Source organism: Marmota monax, unplaced genomic scaffold (assembly GCF_021218885.2).
Source record: "Marmota monax isolate L192 unplaced genomic scaffold, Marmota_monax_Labrador192_F-V1.1 WCK01_AAM20220418_F8-fsc00001, whole genome shotgun sequence".
Taxonomy (NCBI): domain Eukaryota; kingdom Metazoa; phylum Chordata; class Mammalia; order Rodentia; family Sciuridae; genus Marmota; species Marmota monax.
In genome coordinates this window covers 38,522,231-38,542,731 of record NW_026693777.1, presented here as the reverse complement: position 1 = coordinate 38,542,731, position 20,501 = coordinate 38,522,231, and positions in this window count along the sequence as shown.

The following is a 20,501-nucleotide window of genomic DNA, read 5'->3' as shown; positions in this document are numbered from 1 at the left end:
CATATAAAATTCATTAAGCAATAATAATGTTCTAAATCTGTAACTATTTGTTTTTTTCTAGAAGAATGATAGGTATAGATATCTGAAGTCTATATAATGAATCTGGAAGGACACATAGGAAACCAAGAACAATAGGAATAAAAACAGGATTGAAAGGCACCTCACATACAACTGAATACAATATATAGTCTTATCATTTTTTTAATTGACTGTTCATATCTAGTTTATAAATCATCATTTGTGAGAAGATACAGGAATATTCACTTTGGCTTATGAATATTGTTTTTATAACATATGACTGTGCTAGATTAGTGATCTTGGTGATCATTCTCAGCACCTCAAGATGGATCCCAGAGAGTTCAGTGTGTACATGTGGAAAGTCAATGTCAAAGGCTGGTTTAGATAATGGATAGTGTATGCCAAAGTTGTGAGTCTGTGTTTGGTGGTAGCAGCAATCAGGCAAGAGAATCAATAGTCTGATTAAAAAAAGAAAGCCCAAGAGTCTTCTAAAACTAAAAAGTTGATTTGCTATTTTAGTACATGTCATTGAATGTAAAAACTACCTGGGTCACCAGATTTACTAGGAGAATTACCCTCCATGTAGGCTTCAACAAAGATTAATATTGGCATTGATAAGGAGAAATGCTGTGTTAGGTTATTCCCTTGAAAGGTGCTTTTCTCTGTATCTTATAACCAGTGATTCTCAAGGGATAAATAATTTGAATTGCATCTCACAGATGCATTACAGAATTAGAGTCTGTTTGTTTTGCTTTTGTACTAGAGTAAGCTTCCATTATTCTACATAAGATATAACTATTCTATATATGAGACAGGGGTTCTGTTACTTAATATTTCATTAAAAAGAATAAATCAAAGGGCTTAAATATTTTTAAATAAACATGAATTTAGGAGCAAAATATTGTTGAAAAAGTAAATAGAGAAATGATAAGAAAAAACATTTTAAAAGCTTAAATGAAACTGTACAAGTCATATAAAACCAAGAAAAATGGATACATTTAAAAGCAGATCATATCTGACTAGCTAGAAGGGAGAAATCAACATTGAGACGAAGACAGAAGTGTTAGCACCTTGAGAACAGGAACTTCTTCAGATTTTATACACATTTCCCCACAAAGCCTTGTATAAAGCCTTGATTTCATATCGATGGCTTTGGATATATAGACTGTGACAGTGCCTAGACATGTTGATTCTTTTTTTACATGATCCATAAATTGTCAAAGAGAAAAAAAAGGAGAAATCATAAGGCTGACCAAGGAAAGTCAGACAGAGAAACAAGCATAATGTGTTTTTAGAAAATTGGGTTGTCAAGTGCACATTTTAGACCTTTCACTTGTCCTGAGAAGGTATAGATAGCTTCTCTTAAGCTTAATGCATGTGATCCTAGGCATCTTTTAAAAATTATATCCTCCATCATTAGTCGGACACAGCCCATACTATGTAAAATTGTATGCCAAATTTCAACTGATATCAGATAAGCTCTCTCTGCTTCTACTGCCATAACATAGTATAATAAACTGGTAGTTCTCTAATTGGGAGGGGACCATAACTTAATCCTCATACCCCAGGCCACTATAAAATTTTATCAGTGTTGCTCCAGTAGGGATGGAAACAGAAGTAATGTCGTCTGTTCCTAATGTGTTATTTCAGGTCAGTGTCAGAATTACAAATGAAACTAAAAGTCTGTTAAGATGAAGCCCTTACTCTACAAATTTACCAATAATTGAGACAAATCTAGGATTTATATCATGGTGAAATCTAGCAATTCAGATGGCATTTGAATAAGTGCATTATACACCCCTGAAATCTAAAGTGGATAACATACTGGGAAGGAGAATGACTTCTCTGATTGAAAAAGGCAATGCCATTTTAATTTCTAGTTAATATGTTGGTAACTGGGATGTGCTGGCATATAAATGATCTCAGTCATATTATATTTGAAGATATAAAATAAATTTTGACTTCAATTTTACTACCAGATAGTATTAGGTCATATGGATCTTGGTCTAAAAACAGAATGGATTCTATCTAGTGTTTCACTTGTTTCACCATTTCTAGTAGATAAGACGCTGTCATTAACAACTACATATTGATTTTAATTAGAAAGGGCACTCCACCATTAATATGAGTTGTGATGCCACTAAGGCAGTTGTCATGGGGGGATTAATTAATTAATTGTAAATTAATTAATTGAGAATGAATCAAATAAACCCAGGAAAATGAATACAGAACTTGGGAAGGGGGAATTAAACTCACGAAGCAGATTGAAAACCCAAGGCAATCTAAATTGTTAATCAAGACTAGAGAAAATTAAGCAACTCATTAAAAGAGAATACCTGTTGTTTTTGAGAATACAAAGTAATAACAATAAAAGTAAGAAATTAAATTTTAACAATTTCCTTAAAAATGGGATGTGAAATTCAGGAAAATACTAAGATTTTGCCATTCTATGCTTTACACCAATCAAAATTATTTGAAGTGTGGGGGTATTTAACACTCATCACAAATTTGATCATTTTATTTTCTGTTAATGTTTGAAGAGGAAATCTCTCAGGCATTGGAAAGGAAATGAACATGCTAAATTGGAAAAGTCCATTATGAAAAAAGCTGTGCCTACTTATTTTTTTCTGTTTTACTCTCTAGTTACAGGATTCCATCATTAGTGAAACTGTGTTATAGCCCTAAACAAAATAGTTAACTAACAAGCATAGGTTATATTTGGAGTACAAATGTTAAAAGTAAATACATCTTACAATTTCAGCTATAAATAATAGGCAGGTGGACAAAGACTGATAAAAACATACTAAAATTAAAATATTTACATTTGGATTATGGTGTGATGTTCTTATTTAAAATGTTTAATATATCTGTACCTGAATGAAAAAGGAAAAATAATCAGGAGGCTTCCTAATAGGCAATGAAGAATTATATGTTGATTACAAAGTATTAGGATTGAGATAAAGCATGTGGAGCCTTGAAGACCACTTTCAAGACTGATTTTTTTTAACCTGTCTGAAATAGAGGGCCATTAAGTGTTTTTTGACTAGAGAATTGACATGATACATTTGTTTCACAAAGATCAACATGGTTTCTTTACTGACTGTAAGGGGCAAGCACAGAAGCAGAGACCAGTCAGGACACTATGTGATCATCCAGAAAAGGAATGAGGAAGGTCAAACCAGGTAATAATAAGAAAAATGATCCAATGATCCAATTCTAGATACATAGAGTGATAACAAGATCTCCTAACATAGTGGATATTGAATACGAAAAGAGTGAGAGTGACACCAAGGTTTTTGGACCTTAGCACTTGGCAAGATGACATTCCTTCAGCTGAGAAGAGGGAAAAAAACCGGATACAGCAAGGTTTAGAAGAAAGATAAAAAATAAAATATTCAGATTTTGATCTGATTTATCTGAGATGCCTAGTATATATCCAAAAAGAAATAAAAGAAAGCAGTTGAATTTATGAATCTGGAGGCTAGGAGTCTAGGCATAAAAATGTTTTTTAATGCCATGATACTGGATGATTTCCTCAGGGCAGTGAATTTGACAGACAGTGAAAAGGGGTAAGGACTAAGTATTGGGCACACCAGTGTTCTACTGTGTGTTGTTTGTTTTTGAGGCAGGGCCTCATTATTTTGACCAGGCTGGACTCAACTCCTGGGCTCAAGTGATCCTTTCATCTCAGTCTCCCAACTGGCTGGAATTACAGGTGTGAGCCACTGTGCACAGCTAACATTCTACCCCTTCATCAAAGGAGGAGAAGCAGCACAAGAGGCAGAAGGACTAGTGAGTTAGGATAATCTAAGAGAGGTTGGGGTTCTGGAAGCCAAGTGAAGAAAGTATTAAAGGGAGAAAAAGCGATCAATTGTGTTGATATGTAGCTGTGGGTTAGTACATTTATAAAATGTCGAACTGACTCTTTAGAATCTTGAGCAGTAATTAAATAAAGGTTATTTATCATCATAGTTTACTATGATCATGAGCTCCGGAGTTAGGGATTTGAATCACAACTTTATCACCCCCACATCTTCAGCTAGTTACTTCATAATATCTCTGAGACTGGTTTCCTAGACATGGCCCTCACAGATCTTCTGTAAAAATTCAGTGGAATAATTTATGTATAGTCACCTATGAAATGCTTATGAAATAACAAGTTTTTATCTCTTTAATTATAGTATGTAATACAAATGATGTATATGTTAACATTAACCCAAATTATTTCATTCTATAATTACTTACTATATCCATTATATAATTTATATTATTCATAATATGTATGACTTCTATTACTTATATAACAACTCATAATTAACTCATAATTTATACATTTGTTCTTTCAATTATGTATCAAATATTCTTTAGCATTTACTCTTTGCCACAGTTAATTTCTCAACTTCATGTGAGGAATTTGAGCAACAGCTTTGTCACCTACCAGCTACCAGGTGGTAAGGTAGGTGACCTTAAATAAGTTACACTAACTCTCTGACCAAAAAAAAAAAAAAAAAATTTCTCTATTTGCAAGGTGGTGGTCAACATAAGCAAAGTTATACTAAACCTCCCTGCATCTACACAGGCATTCACAAGAATATAGGAATTATTAGTAGTACAAAAGAGAATATAGAGGATATGAATAATTCATGGTTTTCACTTTTATTAGAAATCAACAAATTTTTAAAACAACATTAAATATACTCCGATAAATAATATTTTATTTGTTTATAATTACTTATCCCTCTTTTCACAAAGGATCTGAGACAGTTTAAAAGATATGTAATGTAGTAATCATGACAAAAAATAGAAAATCATGAATGTATATATATATAATATATATATTAGAGAGAGAACATATACACCCATATAAAATAGTAGGTTTTCTATTGCATGATTCCAAATATAATTCAGACCTTCCTAGCAGCCAAAGCTAAAGGAAAACATAGTCAACATTTCTCATTATCAATAAAAAGTACATTCCTGTCACTCATAAAAAGCAAAGTTCGTTTAACATTGAACTGCAAAAGATATTTCTTAAGAATGTTTTCATAGGACACATGGAGTGATACAGATTACACCCTCAGTACTTTTGCAGCGAATTCAGTTGTGAATTTCTTGTAAATGTTTCTTCTAATAACCTTCAATAAAAATCAATTTTTTACCAAGTCCTAAGATAAAAAATGAAGTAACAATAATTCCACGGCAAACAGAACTAACACCATGCAGATAATCACACTAAGAATAATAATATGTAATATCATAGAATTGTAATAGTCACACCAAGAATCTAAAAGTGTTTTTCAATTTTTTGTGTATCTTATATCCAATACATTTTGTTTGTTCACTTATTTATAAAGCATGTATGTGCATATGTACATACATATATGCTATTATATTTATACCCATTAGAATTTCTCAAGGAATGTTTAGGCTTTAAGTCATTGTAATAAGTATTGCTTCTCTTTTAGGTATTTTTTTTTTCAGAGTTGAGGATCAAATCCAGGACCTTGTGCATGCTAGACAAATGCTCTGCCACTGAGCCCATTCTTGGCCCCTCTTCAAGAATTTTACCACAGACTAGCTTGTAGACAAAGACCTAGGGAACTGGATTCGGTATCATCGAATGAGGACAGAGAATTATTCTTAATATTCTTTAGAAACCAAACTGTGAACTTTTTAAGACTTTCACCTGAACAGAGTTTCAGATAGTGCTTTGTGATGGTGAGACTGCCTATCTTCAAGATGGCAAGATGGTTTGTGGTTAATACCAGAATTTTACTCAGAACTATTCATGATCACATGAACAATTGCTCCTTTGAAGTCCCAATGGTAAATCCTATTAAAAATGCGTCTCTCCAGGGGTATAGCACTAGAATTTTCTTTACATAAATCCAAATGCTCATGAAGGTCTCCTGGGCCTGGTTTACATGTCAAAGAGAACATCCCAAGTCATGTCACTTTAGAATTTCATATTACTTTCTGACATTCTAACTGGCAAAGAGGTTTCTTTTCAGTTGTCTTTTTTGTTTGTTGTTGTTGTTGCTGCTGTTGTTCATTCCCCTCTGTGACAAAAGTTACTGACCAGTCCTGATTTTCCTTTAAAGATGCTCTGGATGCTATTGAGGAAATGTCAGAAATAATGAAGAAAAATCCTAATATGCTGTCCAACTGAAGTCCATCTTTTGAGATGAAAAACACTCATAATGAAAATGAGTTGACAGCTTACTTGATGATATTTACAGCTGGATATGACGTCAATCGGAAGGATGGTACAGATCAATTTTAATGGCAAGCAGCTAAGCACGCTTATTGATCTGGCAGCTTGCTACTCTACAAATGGCAAAGACCATTAATATGCTAGCACCAGGGACATGGGAGAAGCATAAAACAACAAGTGACTTTGAGCCTTTAAAGAAGATAATTTAAGAGTGCTGATTTGATGATCACAAGGAAAAGTGTGAATTCATGATTTAACCTCCATTCACTACCTCTCAACTAAAAATTGATTGCCATTGAGGGGTCATATTTCATTTGAGAAAAATTTAATATATTTTATAATTTCCTCTTTAAGCTCTTTGCTTTTAAAATTGCCATTTGCTGTCCAGCTAATCCTAATTTTTTTTTTCCTGGAAGTAAAGAATCATTTTTGCAAAAGTAGTGTGACTATGTAGGTGAAACATGGATCAAAAGCATATAAGGATATCATGTTTCCTTCCTATTTGCTTCTATACTTCCTTTATCTCCTATAGGACAATAACACCAGTCCCTCCCTTGAATATAAAAATGGATGTGATCATGTCTATTAAGTGTTACTAGTACACATTTATTTTAGTAACCAGTAAAAGCTGTCAGAGGTACCCACATAGTTGTAGTCAATATTACAAATATATATCACTTGAATGTGGCTGCTGCTATTGAAACTAAACTTTTCCTAGTCTGGAGGAGATATGAATACCCCACTGCTCACCAAATAAACTTTTCATTTAGACATCTTGCACCGTATTTTAATATACCTAATGGAGTCTTACCAAATGGATGTTAGGTGGGCTGTCTGTAATAATGAACTTCCTAACCTCTAGAGATGCAGTACATCTGCTCAGATCAAAATGTGTTGTTTATGAAGCTCCCACACTCTAGAGACATATGTACAGTACCAATGTGAAAATAACAAGTTTCAAACTCTTCAAATGGTTCCTAGTCAGACAGGAAAGAAGGATCACAGTGTGCAATAAAAACCCTTCTGCAAATTTACAAAAGGTTCAAATCCTTAATAACAGAATATGATGCACAAAGATATCTTGATATATGTGGTCTTCATTGAAAGAGGAAAAAAATTGTAAGTTTCAACTTCAGGAGCTTTGTACCATACTGTATAAATCCAAATGACTCATTAAGATGAGAGTAGAGAAGAAAAAAATCAGGACTTCATGATGATTTATGATCTCTTAGAATCAAGACTTTTTCTCCTTTCTTTCATAATGATGACTGATAGACTGAAACCCATTTTCTTGCTTGTTTTTATAAGAAATTTAAAAAATTCACTTCACCAATATGCATAGTCTCAACACCTATTGGTTAATACTCAATTATGGCCTTCATAGGTCATTTAAAACAACTTAGCTCTTTATAAATCTCGGTACCTATGTCCAAAGGTAAAAAGGCAGCTCCAAATAATGTACTTATAATATTGCCACTGCTCTGTTCTAAATGCCATTTCTACTTTTTCCTGCACATTCTTCCTGTGGCCTTGTTCAGTAGGATTATTATTTCACTCTGGCAAATTTTGAGTAAAATAAAATATCTTCTTAAAGATTCATATCCTATTAGTATATTCCAGACAAATAAGGATGGTGAGGGAATCCCCAAAGTATGGATACGTAATTTATTTCTAGCACCTCTTACTTGCATTAACTCAATATTAGGATTTATTAATATTTATATGGCCCAGTGTGATAGCATATACCTGGAATCCCAGTGGCTCTGGAGGCTAAGTCAGGAAGATCACAAGTTCAAAGCCAGCCTCAGCAACAGCAAGGCACTAAGCAACTCAGTGAAATCCTGTCTCTAAATAAAATACAAATAGGGCTGGGGATGTGGTCCAGTGATTGAGTACCCCTGGGTTTAATCCCCAGTACCAAATATATATGTAACTTAACATCCCAAAAATTAGAAATATGAAAAATAATCTACTGAACAGCTAAAGGAGTTAACAACTCTAATGCAGTATATGAATATGAAATGCACATTTTCTATATTAAATATTGAAGATGTTAAAATTAGTAAAGCTGCTAATAATATGTTTAATAAGCTTTTTGAATTTAGAATTTTTTAATATTAAAGGTGCACAAAATGAAAAATTTCAAATAAAGTAAATGCCCATTGGTCCCCTGAGCAGATCCCTGTCATTGGGTCAGGGTGAGCCACCATGAATGTTGAAGGACTACCCTTGACCATGAGAATCACCTCACTGGGGAAGTCTTAGATACATGTGCACACACATAAGACACAAGACAAAGTAAGCAGCCCATGACCAATGTTTCTAACTCATGTGGCCTATAATAAGTCAAATCCTTACCTCATTGTAAGAAACTATATCTATGGTGCAATTTGTGCTCCAGAACACCCTGTGGAATCAGGCTGTGAACCACACATCTTTGCTTGGATCCTTTCTACTCTCTGCCATATTCTACTTCCTCCCTTTCTCCTGGCAGTTTTCACTTAATAAACAACATCCCCTCCCCTCCCGCCCCCCAAAAAAGAAACCCTCTTGTCTCAGGCTCTGCTTCTAACAACCTGAACAAGAGATCAAATAAGTGCTGCAATTTCCAAAAACAAAACAAAAAATACTTCTGATGCCCTAATAAATAAAATCTTAGTAAGAAGTTTTATTTTAGTGAGAAATCTTTGGGGGGAAAATATGTTTCTGCAATAAAATTAAATCACAGAAAGTGAAAATAATTTCATACTTTAGAATTCAAGTTTCCATCTTTAGAAAAAATTAACTTGATATGGGATCTTATGTATATCCCTAAACCTTGCCAGCCCCTAATGCCAATGTTCTAGCAATAATTTGCTCAGGGTTATTTCAAAATTCAGCTCATACAGATTGCTCATCTTCCCACTTAACTAACTCAGTCTCTTTCCTACTGTACTCACAATTTTGTATTTTATCTTTATAACTTCTAGGGCAAGGTCTTGAGCAATACTTTAGGCAGGGGAAGTTATTAAATACTTGTTAAATCTATTCACTTGATTATATGAATTAAAACCTAAGATATAAGAGCAGGAAAAGAGGTGTCCAGTCAGTAATCACACAGCTAGAGAGAAAGAAATGGGAAATAAGACATTCTTATAACAATTCCAAGGCAAGAAAGAGAAAACCTTATCCCTAATCATTGTTACTGGCTCCAGAGAGAATCAGAGAGGGGAGGGGAGGCCATCAATAAATTACTCATGACTCCCTGTAAAAGAATATTTATTTCCCTTCAATTCACATATACTGCTCAGAATGGAGTTTCCTGGATTTTCTAATAAGAATCCAGGTTATACAATGGTAATTTTCAGATTCTACTGTCTCTGCTGATAGGAAGCTCCAAAACGAAATAGTACCTGTGGACATCTGTGGACATCAGAAAGGGGACCAGCCATATGTTCATCCAGAGCTGCAGAGACTTAGGGGAAATTTGAATGGATTTAAACAAGGGCAGAATTTACTACTGACAGATATATGGTTCCAAATTCAGGATACATAAGCTAACTTCATTATTCTTTCAAGTTCTTTCCCTTGGTTCTTTGGATTTCACATTATTTTGGATGACTCCCCCCCACACACTTTTCTCAAGATTGGTTGCTATTCCAGATTTTCAAAGGGCAGGGTATTTTTAAAAGATAATGTGAGTAGGAAAAGAGTGATGGCTGGTGGTCACACAGTTTGTGGTCAAACTATCTCCCATTCCTGTCCAGCAAGCTCCCCGTACCACTGGGTCTGGGCCTTGCCTGGATGTCTCTGTTAGTCTGCCCAGATGAATACTTCAGCTATGCCCTCTTTTGGCACCATCTATCCAGGCTATAGGACCCTTTTCTTAGGGGCTTAATGACTTTTCTATTCTCATCACTAATTTGTATCTTTCCTTCTCCAGAGGCAGGGGAATCTTTCCAAGTCTTAGGGAAAATCCTTCCCTTTCTTTTAATGTTCACCTCAAAAGCACTCCTTTATCTTGCAGTTTAGGGTGTCAGTGGAATCTTATGTTTGTTTGAAACCACAAATTTTGTCTGCTGTGCAGTGGTAGATTTACCCCTACAAAATAGTGAACATCTGGGTCTTGGGCCTTGTTTTCACTTCTTCCCAAATAATCACATGCTAAGTACTGTTTATGCACCTTCTCCAAATTTATAAATTGAAAATTTAACCTCCAAGGTGATATTAGAAGGTGGAGGCCTTTAGAGATGATCAGGTCATGGGCTCAGAATCCTCATGAATAGGATTAGTGCCCTTAGAACAGAATGTCTACATGTGAGGACAAAGAAGGAAGGCACCATCTCTGAGGAATGGCCCTTTCCTGGACACTCAATCTGCTGACACCTTGATCTTGGGCTTACCAGCCTCCAGGACCATAAGAAATACATGTCTGTGATTTACAAGCCTCCCAGTTTGTGGCATTTTGTTTTAGTAGCTCAAATGGACTATGACACATATTATCTCCAACTAGGGAAGCTCTTGTAAACTTAACGTATTTCTCATACACGTTGAGTCAGTTCACCATCTATGAGAAATAATTCAACTTGGAATTCATGGAAGTATATTCACATTTGACTGTTCCTGTTCATTAGGTGACTCTGTTTCTAGAGATGTCCATGAAATACCCTCTTTAAATGTTCACTCAAATTATTCCTCTATATTAAATAGTCAGTTAATGGTATTCTTGTGTGTCTGTCTTTCTTCTTTGCCCATTAGAGACTGTCTGCCAAGTAAATCTTCAGTGTTTTCAAAATAAACATGAGAATGGAAGAGAACATTCCTTAAAAAGATCAGGAGTCAAGAAAGATAAGCATCATATATTTAAGAGATACTGTCTAGACTTTAGAGACAGCACTAACATTAGCAAATCAGTTTTAATAGTTATCTGTATCAGAAGTCCAAAAACCAACTATAAGAAAAATTCTTAATGTAAAAAACGTAACTCTTTATCCATGGAATAAAAGAGTTAAACTCTTTTTCTGTTCATTTGTTTTGTTTTGTTTTTTGAACTCCCAACTAGTAAAGTTTTTGAGAAATATTAGGAGATGGAATAGAACCAAGTTGAAAGGTAGTCCCTTTACTTTTTGATTTATTTCAATCTCTTTTCACAGAGACAGCCATTGAGACAAGTATTTTTTTTTTATGTCAACTCGCCGAGGACTGACTGCAGTCATCGGAAAGATGCAATAATTGATTTCAATAATTAATTCCTGCTTGCCGAAGTAACATTGCTTATGCACTCCTCCTCAGGCCCCAGTTAAAAGGAACTCAGAGGCAGGAGTGCATAAACAGCTACATTACTTTGGGGAGCTAAAGTCCCCTAACATACTGTAGATTTGGGAAGAGCTTTTAGGCCCGGGGCTATTTGAAGTTAATTCCTATATGGTCCCCTGTTACCGCATGTTGTCCATGGTTTCCTAACCATTTCAGAGGAAGACAGAGCCAAGTTGAAAGCTACACATCTTTGCAACAATTGATCTCAGTGCAATCAGAAAATCCATGTTTGTATTATACCAAAAGTTCTCTCAAAAACAAAAGGGAGAGAAATGATTCTAGAAGGCAGGGCTTTAGGAATAAGGAGAGTTGGAAGTGGCAAAATAATCAGAGATGTATGTCAAGAGTAAAATATTACTTAGGAAACCAAATGACCCTATGTGTTTTCATTTAAACTATTTCTAAAGCCCAAACCTCTTCTACTTACAGTCAAAAATGTTAAAGTGAAGTAACTAACTTTGTGGCCCTTTCAAAAGGATTACATAGTCTGTGATATCTTGTATGCCTAAAATAAATAGAAAGTAAAGTGACTCCATATGATAGTTTATAATTTCCCTAAGTTATTTCCATGTATCTTTAAATAGTATTTTGTATACATCAATATAACTATAAAAAGATAAATCTCAACTCAGACATGATGTTTTAGAATATTATTAATGGAAAGACCATTAAGTATTCTAGATCTTTGAGAATTTAATACTGAAAAATATCTTTAAACCTACTCACAGATTATATATCCAGCTTCCCTTGACCTAAAATGTGTCACAACACAGATTTTTCTCTAAATCTGGGAATTTACAACCCGAAACTGACTGCAATGTCAAGACTTTATTGTAAATTGAGACCTATAAAGGGCTGGAAAGCATAAATGGAAACCAGGCCCTTATTAGGCATTGGACCACGCATAGTCATGCCCAGCCAGGTACAAAAACCAACCTCTTGTTACTACCTGGTCCCATGGCGATAAGTTTCCTGATGTAAAGAACAGATTAAAAGTAAAACTAGACCAGGTGTTTTTCCTATTAGATGGATTAAGTCAGACCAAACCTAAAATTAGGAAAACACGCAAGGCTGATTTACTATTGCACTGGGATGGGTGACTGCACTGGGAGCCAAAGCGGTGGCTGCAGAGCCAGATCTTTGCTTATTAATGGGGCTGTGGGAGCAGGAAGGCCTCACCCCTGACTGCTCTAAAAATGCTGAACGAGGAACTCCAGACTAGTGATGAAAGCTGCTCTCCAAAGGCGGACCTCAGTAAAAACAACATTAAAATCTACTTCAAACACAGCTGATGGTATAAGGGGCAAAGGAAAAGGCTAAGTTCACTATCTTTCTTAATAAAAATATCTCAGGAATAAAAGTACCAAATTAGCCTAGCTCAAGTGATATTTTTTTTCCTTCAAATAAACTCTTGTTATGACTAAGAAATCAACTTCATTGAGATTCATGTAGGCCAAACGCAGACCATTCAACCCCAAAGTGTTTCTTTGCATGCTGAGCTCTGAGTGTTCAATGGATTATTGCTGCCTTAAAAGTAAGGCAATTTAACCCACTGCACACAGGACAAACCAGGTTTAACCAAATAGAGTCAGAAGGTTCAGAAACCCTGTTGCAACTGCTACTCCTTTGACTGTAGTTTAATAACTGAGTATTGCTCCTTGCCAGGAACTTGACACAAGAAGAAAGAATTATTTGAAGAATAGCCTGTAATCTTGAAGCACAGAAAAACCTAAAGCATGCTTTTTCAGATAGATAGTGTATTAAGTATAATATCAAATAATCTTTTTGACAGGTGTATCCCTGGAACTGTCTTCTTCAAAAAGTAAATTTCTTCCTAATTCTACTCAGTTGTTCATATCCTAAGCAGTATCTTTAAATTAGTTTTGCCCTTGCTCTTTGTTGTGCTAATGCATTTGTTTTTACATTCCCAGAGCCAGCTGTAATGCAACAAAAGGATAGGTGGATACAAATCCAGACCTGGGTCAGGACTCCTGAGCTGTCACAAATAACTGTGACTTTAGTTATGCCACATAAACTTTATGAACCTCAGTTTCTTTATTAGTATAAATGAGGTCAAGTGTGTATTTCAGAATAGTTATAGGGGTGAGAGATAAGATCTTAAGATCATATCTATAAGAGCAGAGGTCCATATAGTAGAAATTCAGTAAGTTTGTACCAATTATATTCCTGCCCACCTCCCTCACATTTGCATTATTATTACAGTTGTCAAAAGAAAGAATTGCTGAAGATCACAAAATCAATCTCAAAGAAGGCAAGAAAGCAAACCTAAATCTCCAACAAAGTACATTTCCAATCATGGGGAATCCTCAGAAGATTTCATTCTTTCCTGCTTTTGCAAAGACTACATTAATGAATTTTCAAAAATTAAAAATATTCACCCCTCAGAATTCAATATAGGATTAAATAACTGTCATTTTTTGCTGACCATGATTGAGCTAGAACTGGGTGTCTTCAGGCAATCAAGGGGGTTCACATTGCATATTGGGAGGAGAGAAGTGGATATAGACAAGTCTCAATATAAAACAAATAGCAGAGAATGGGAACGCGACTGATAGTGGGATGTCTGCTTCCAAAAGACAAGAAGGTAAGTGAGGGGTACAGTCACAACTAGGGAGAGAAGAGCCTAGCCAGAGAGGGAAAAAAATGTCTCTTTCTGTATTCCACACACACATACAACACATGCAAACATACATAAAGAGTCACACACACACACACACGCATATAAGCTGATAGGGTGGTAGTACAGTTTTGCCTTTCTTGCTGCAACAGGCAGCTTCAGATAACAATCTCTATAAGTGAAGGAAAATAATGCAACAAATATCATACTGAGACTTCAACAGGCAGCTGGGAAATCCGCAGTTTGTATTCATAAGCTATTTGCCAGCAGATGGAAAAATATTACTTTTGTAGGAACAAATGGTATTCACCTAATTTATGGCCCATATGGTCTCAAAAATACTGTTCCTCCATTTCTTGTGGTCAAGGGGACATTATCAGAATCACAATATAGCAACAAGTGTATTTGTTGTGTTATAGTTAAAGCTTGGTCCCAGGGTTTCATGAACTGACTTCCAGACCACTCACGTATAATCGAGTCAAGCCTTTATTGAAGCACACCGGTGGTGGCTGACCAGAACATAAAGCTGTTCCCCTGATCAGCCCCAAACAATTGCAAGGGCGCTCCTTATAAGCCTGAAAACCGCAAAAGGGATGTTCAGGGGGTCTAGCCAATGCAAGCAAGCCAGGTTACAGAAGCGGGACAGTGCAGTCAAGCAGAGGGAAGCCTAACCAATCACAGTTAGCCCAGTCACCCCAGTTACAGAAACAGAGCCCCGTTACCCTAGTTACAGAAACAATACTCCATTAGGTAGTTCCGTGTTCTTAAAGGTTTCTATAGCAAAAGGAAAAGAACATCTTGCTCCAGTCATGACTCTTCTACTTGGCATGGTTGTTTTACAGGATGAAGTTATAAAACAAAATGGAGTCACATTTGCTCCTACTATCACAGTTGTACCTGAATGTGCTAATTTGGGCCTTACCTGTGCTTTATCAATAGTCAAGAACACCTTTTTGAAGTGTTTGACCTCATATGTTATTTTCATTTGTAGAATGACAGAAACATGGTCAATTGTAACACAACAGACCATATTCCAAAACAGATGTAGTCAATACATCGTTAGAGTGTGGCAGAAATATGTAGTAACATGGCTATAATACAGTAAGGTGTTAGAGGTGGTGGTGTCATTGAATGATAGTACAAACAGACTGGTATCCTTGTTTGTCTTTTCAGTAGGGTTCTTGACACTTCTGCTGGCTTTAGGGAAAAATATCTATTCTCCCCCAAAAGAAGGATTCTGTCACTAGACATTCCAACTTAGAGTAAACATATGCTAAAAGCATCCTAATTTGTGATTTTACTTGTACTTAATACTTTCTTCTTAAGTCCAGAATTCATGCAGCCTTTTCTAACTAATAGAGTTAAGTGAAAATTTATGTCTATTGTCAAAACACTTAATCCAACGTTCTACTATAGTCTGTACAAATGTACTTGTCAACTGTGAGGTAGGGGCACTGTGACTGGGGGTGAGATGGGCCATGTGTTTCTGTTTGTAAAGGAGCTCCATGAGACTGTCATCACTCACAAACCTCTGTCCCCTTGAGGACAAGAGTTACCCGTCCATGAGAGAAGCTGTCTTTGATTTACTTACAAATGAATGCTTCTCAAGGTAGGTACCCTAAATGTCGCATATCTAAGAAGAGTACTTGTAAACTAGTTCTCTCACAAACCACATTTTCAGTAAAAAATGTTGATTAGTTCATGGTCTGACATAACACTAGCCCTAAATAACATAAACATCTCTCCAATTTCTTGACACAGTATTGTATATTCTAAATTTTAAAGAACCATGATGGAAAGTCACCAAGTAATAGATCATGTTTTGAGGACACATTCTTTTCATTAGCATTGTTGTCCCATATTTATTTTTAAAAGCAAACCATTGTAATAGATGAAACATGCTTGGTGTCCACATTCATCTTTATAAAAATTTCAAATTTTACAGCAAGTTCCACAGAGGTTGTAGCTCTGGTGTTCTTTTCAGAACTGTTGCTACAGTAATCGCCAGGCAAAATGAAATCTTAAGAACCACCCAAATGTCTCTCTGTCTAGAGACAAGACTATACTTAACCCAAAAAGATTGCTTTCTATGCTATTTTTTTTAAAACCTCAGAGGAAGCATATAGTAGTTAGATTATCATGATAACTGTGCAATATCTGTGAGTAATATATACAACTGCCTTTTTATGGCTACAACATTAAGAGTATTTCCATTCATTCCATTTTAAATTCTATTCAAATGTAAGTGTGATTCACTGTTAAACAGATACATAACCTATGTAACTCAGAGGAGAATGGAATGTCAAAGAATGAAAATTGTTCTACATGAAAATCTTGTTATATTACTTTGGCAGCTTTAAACTGCTAAATTAATGAAAATGTTCAGGTGTAATTCCCTTTATGCAATGAAATACTTCTGAAAATGTCTGTAAAGTGAATCATGTTGAAAGCTTCCTATTTAAAGGAATCATATAGTAAATACTTTAATAAAGTAAATACTTTTTCCATGAATCGAATCATATATTTCCCTAAAATGACACTCACCTGTACTTGAATTTATTTTAATATTTGAGGTAGCTGCCATAACAAATTGCATTGAGCCCTTTCGAATGGACCAAGAGGCAAATTTTCAGCCTTGGAGGCAACCGCCTTTAATAGTGTCTCCTTATTCCAAGGAGATTTTATGCAATATGCAGGCAAATATACGATAAATGCATGTATCTATTATGTTCTACTCCATTTTGAAGCTTTTTTAACTTAATAATATATCTGCATGCTCATGTCATATGATAATGTATTATTTCATGGCTGTATGACTTTCCATTGTTTGAATATACTATCATTTATTTAACTATTTCTCTATTAATGGAATTTAGTTTGATTGCAATATTTTGTTATTATAATAAATGGTATGGCAAATAGGCTTATACATGTAGCCACATTTGCATGAATATATTTGTGGAAGACATTTCTAGAATTAGGACTGTAGAGTCAAAAGATATGTATATTTTATATTTATAACAAATTGACAAATGCCCATCATAGAAATTAAAGCAATTTAGACTCATATAAAAATGATGCATGAAAGTATTTATTCCTGCACATGCTCAACAACATTGGGATATATAAAACTTTACATACAATATCCCATTATAGTTTCAATAGTATTTCTATTGTTATGAATTGATTAAGCTTTATAAAAGTCTTTTAAAGGCACCATTTGGGTCATTTTTTCAGTACACTGTTCATATTCCTTTCACACTGTTCTATTAGGTTGCTGGTAATTTTATCATTAATTGCATAAATTCCTTACATATTAAGAAGATCAACCCTTGTTCTACAATATGATTTGTGTTTATAAGTTATTTTTTCAGTTTATTATTTGTCTTTTGAAACTGTTTTATGCTGCTTTCCCCATGCATATTTTAATGCAAATTTATCAACTTAAGTTTCCAAGTTATATGTCACATTTAAAGAGGCCTTTCCCACTTAGATTTTTTTAATCTTTATTTTCTTCTATTATCTTAATGACTTCAATATTTTAATTTAAAACTTTAGTCAATCTGAAAAGTATTTTGTTGAAATAAAGGCAGTAGGTAGTGAATTTCAGCTCATTGTCTCAACACCTCTCCTTAAATTAGCCACCTTTCCCCATTGACATGCAAGGTCACATTTACTATATATCTTCATATTTTGATTCATTTCTGAATATTCTGTTTTACTGGTCTATGTGTACATTCATTTCAATGCCTAAGAGTTTAAATACTGCAGCATTATAATGTGCTCTGACAACTAACAGGGCACAAATCTCCTCTTCACTTTTCTACTTATGGATTTTCTTGGCTACTCAACTATATTTGGTTTATTCCTCAAAAATCTTTTAAGTTGCCTTGTGTAGTTGCGAAGAAATCATTTGAAGCCATTAAATGTGTAGGCCACTTTACACTTGATACCCATAAGCACCAATCTATCCATGCAATATTAGAAAATTCCAGTCCAGTTGTAGCATTTTAGTGTTTTTAGTTAGTAGCATGTTTCTTATATAGCGATCTTGCAATATATTGTTCTGTTTATTTCTAAGTATTTTTAAATGGAATATTAGCACATTGAGGGAAAAAAAACTACTAAAATTTAAATACAACATAGAAATCACACATTGAAACAGGAAAGAGATTACCAATAAATAAAACTTAATCAGATCATCAGACTTCTCATTTGCAACCTCTAAAGCCACTAAATGGTGGAATGTCAATCAGAAATTACTAATGATAAAAATTAGTCATACATCACAAAGGAAAATAATTTTAGACATTCAATGAACTAGAGAGTAATCAGACCATTACTCTGTCAAAAATAAATAAATAGGGACTCTAAAAAAATAACAAATGAGCCAAAAACCAGAATGCATAACAATAAAAGATAAAGAAGGAATTATAATAAATAATAAATTCCAAATGACAGAGGTAGATGGGTTGTAGATACCATAGGATAACAGAAATATGTTATGAATCTTTTTTGAAACTTAATACAGAACAAAAAGCCATATAGACAAGAACAACAACAACAAAATAACACTAAACTATCTGAAAATTAGGTAGAGGAGAAGTTGAGCACTTCACAATCTGATTGATACCAGAGGAGGGAGGAGGATGGATGAGTGAGGTGATTATCTCAGCAGTTTCACCTTATAGTATCTCGGCAGTTTCACCTTATAGAGGAGTGAGGAACTGAAGAAATGGCCTCTCACTAAATGAAATGGTATCTTCTTTCCTAGAAATATGTGTAAGCATGTGAGAGCTGGAAAGGGGACATAACCATGAATTAAATGGAGAAACCTGGAAATTTTTCCAAATTAATCATGGAGACAAATAGAGAATATAGCAAATCCATAAAAATAAGGAAAGGGAAAAGATATTTTAAATACATAAACTAAAACTTGAGGCATAAAATCAAACTAGTCATACTAAGTAGACTGCATCTCTTCTTAAAAGATAAAAACTGTTTAATTGTTTCTATAAAACAAAGTCTAACTCTATGTAGTTTTTCTAAAAAGAAAAATAAAAGGTAAATGCAAACCAGAAAATGAAAATAGTAGTGGCAATATTATTGTGGGAGAGACTGCAGTTTAAGAACTCAACAGTTGTAACGCATTTAAGATGGGGTCTCATTAGATGGGAATGATCTCAATAAAGTTAAGCAAATTTTAGCTGCACGATGTCCTCTCAAAAGCTAGAAGTTCCTGATTTGTATACCTGGGAGTATAATATTCAATTTTTCTCAAACTTATTTGTTTACTTCTGTAGAGCAAAGACAAGTGTTCTGTAGGATTCCCTGGTGTGTGCGTGTATGTAGGTGGGGGTGGGCAACTGCCACATGCAATCTTCCAGGTGTAAAACTGCCATGTCAGTGATAATGGTCAGATTGTTTTGTTGTTGTTGTTTTTGTTTGTTGGTTGATTTTTCTTGGTAAATCTCTTGGATCTTGGCAAGGGAATTACCATGACACCACATTTGAGTTTAAACTTCTTGAGGCGTACCGAGAGAGGTATGAAAAATACTAAAGTATTTCACATTTTATTTTTTGCTGGGATGGTGCTGAAAGGCCATATAAGATAAGTTGACAGCAAAAACACAATTTTAAAAACAATATACACATTGAATACAAGTGGAAGCAATTGGTTATGGCACCAAAGACAAAGAAATCCAAGTTCCCACATTACATGTCACCAACTAAAACTTGAGCTACTTTAATCTGTATTGTTTTTTACTGTTTGGTTTTGTTTACTTTCCCCCAGAACTTGGAATGAGAAAGAGTTATCTTCTTAAAGCAGCAGCATCTCTAAGAGTTCAAGCATGAAAAAGCACAAGAACATAATCAACCATACAGCAAAGACCTCAAGGATAGATGTAGGGGTATGATCAAATTGAGGTGGGGGGGAACAAATAAGCAAAAGGCAAATGGCTTATATAAAATAGTTCATTATTCCTTAATCACCTGACAATTTGAGGCAGGTCTGTTTCTGTTATCAAGAGGCTTCCAACTATGCGATGATACAGGGAACAACATGCCTTTCATTTTTGGCTCCATCGTCTCCTCTAAGTACTCTTGGTCATTTGCAGCCAGCCAGCAGAAGTAGGAAGGAGAGCATGAGGAATAAGCACCTCTTAAAAATGTTAGCCCAGAAATGACACAGGTAACTTCTTTTCACTTACTACAACCCAGTGAAATGGCTCCATCCAACTATAAAGGGAGACACAAAATGCATTCTAGGGGGTTGGGTTTGTGGCTCAGCAGTAGAGCACTCGCCTATAAAGTGAGGGGCCCTAGATTCGATCC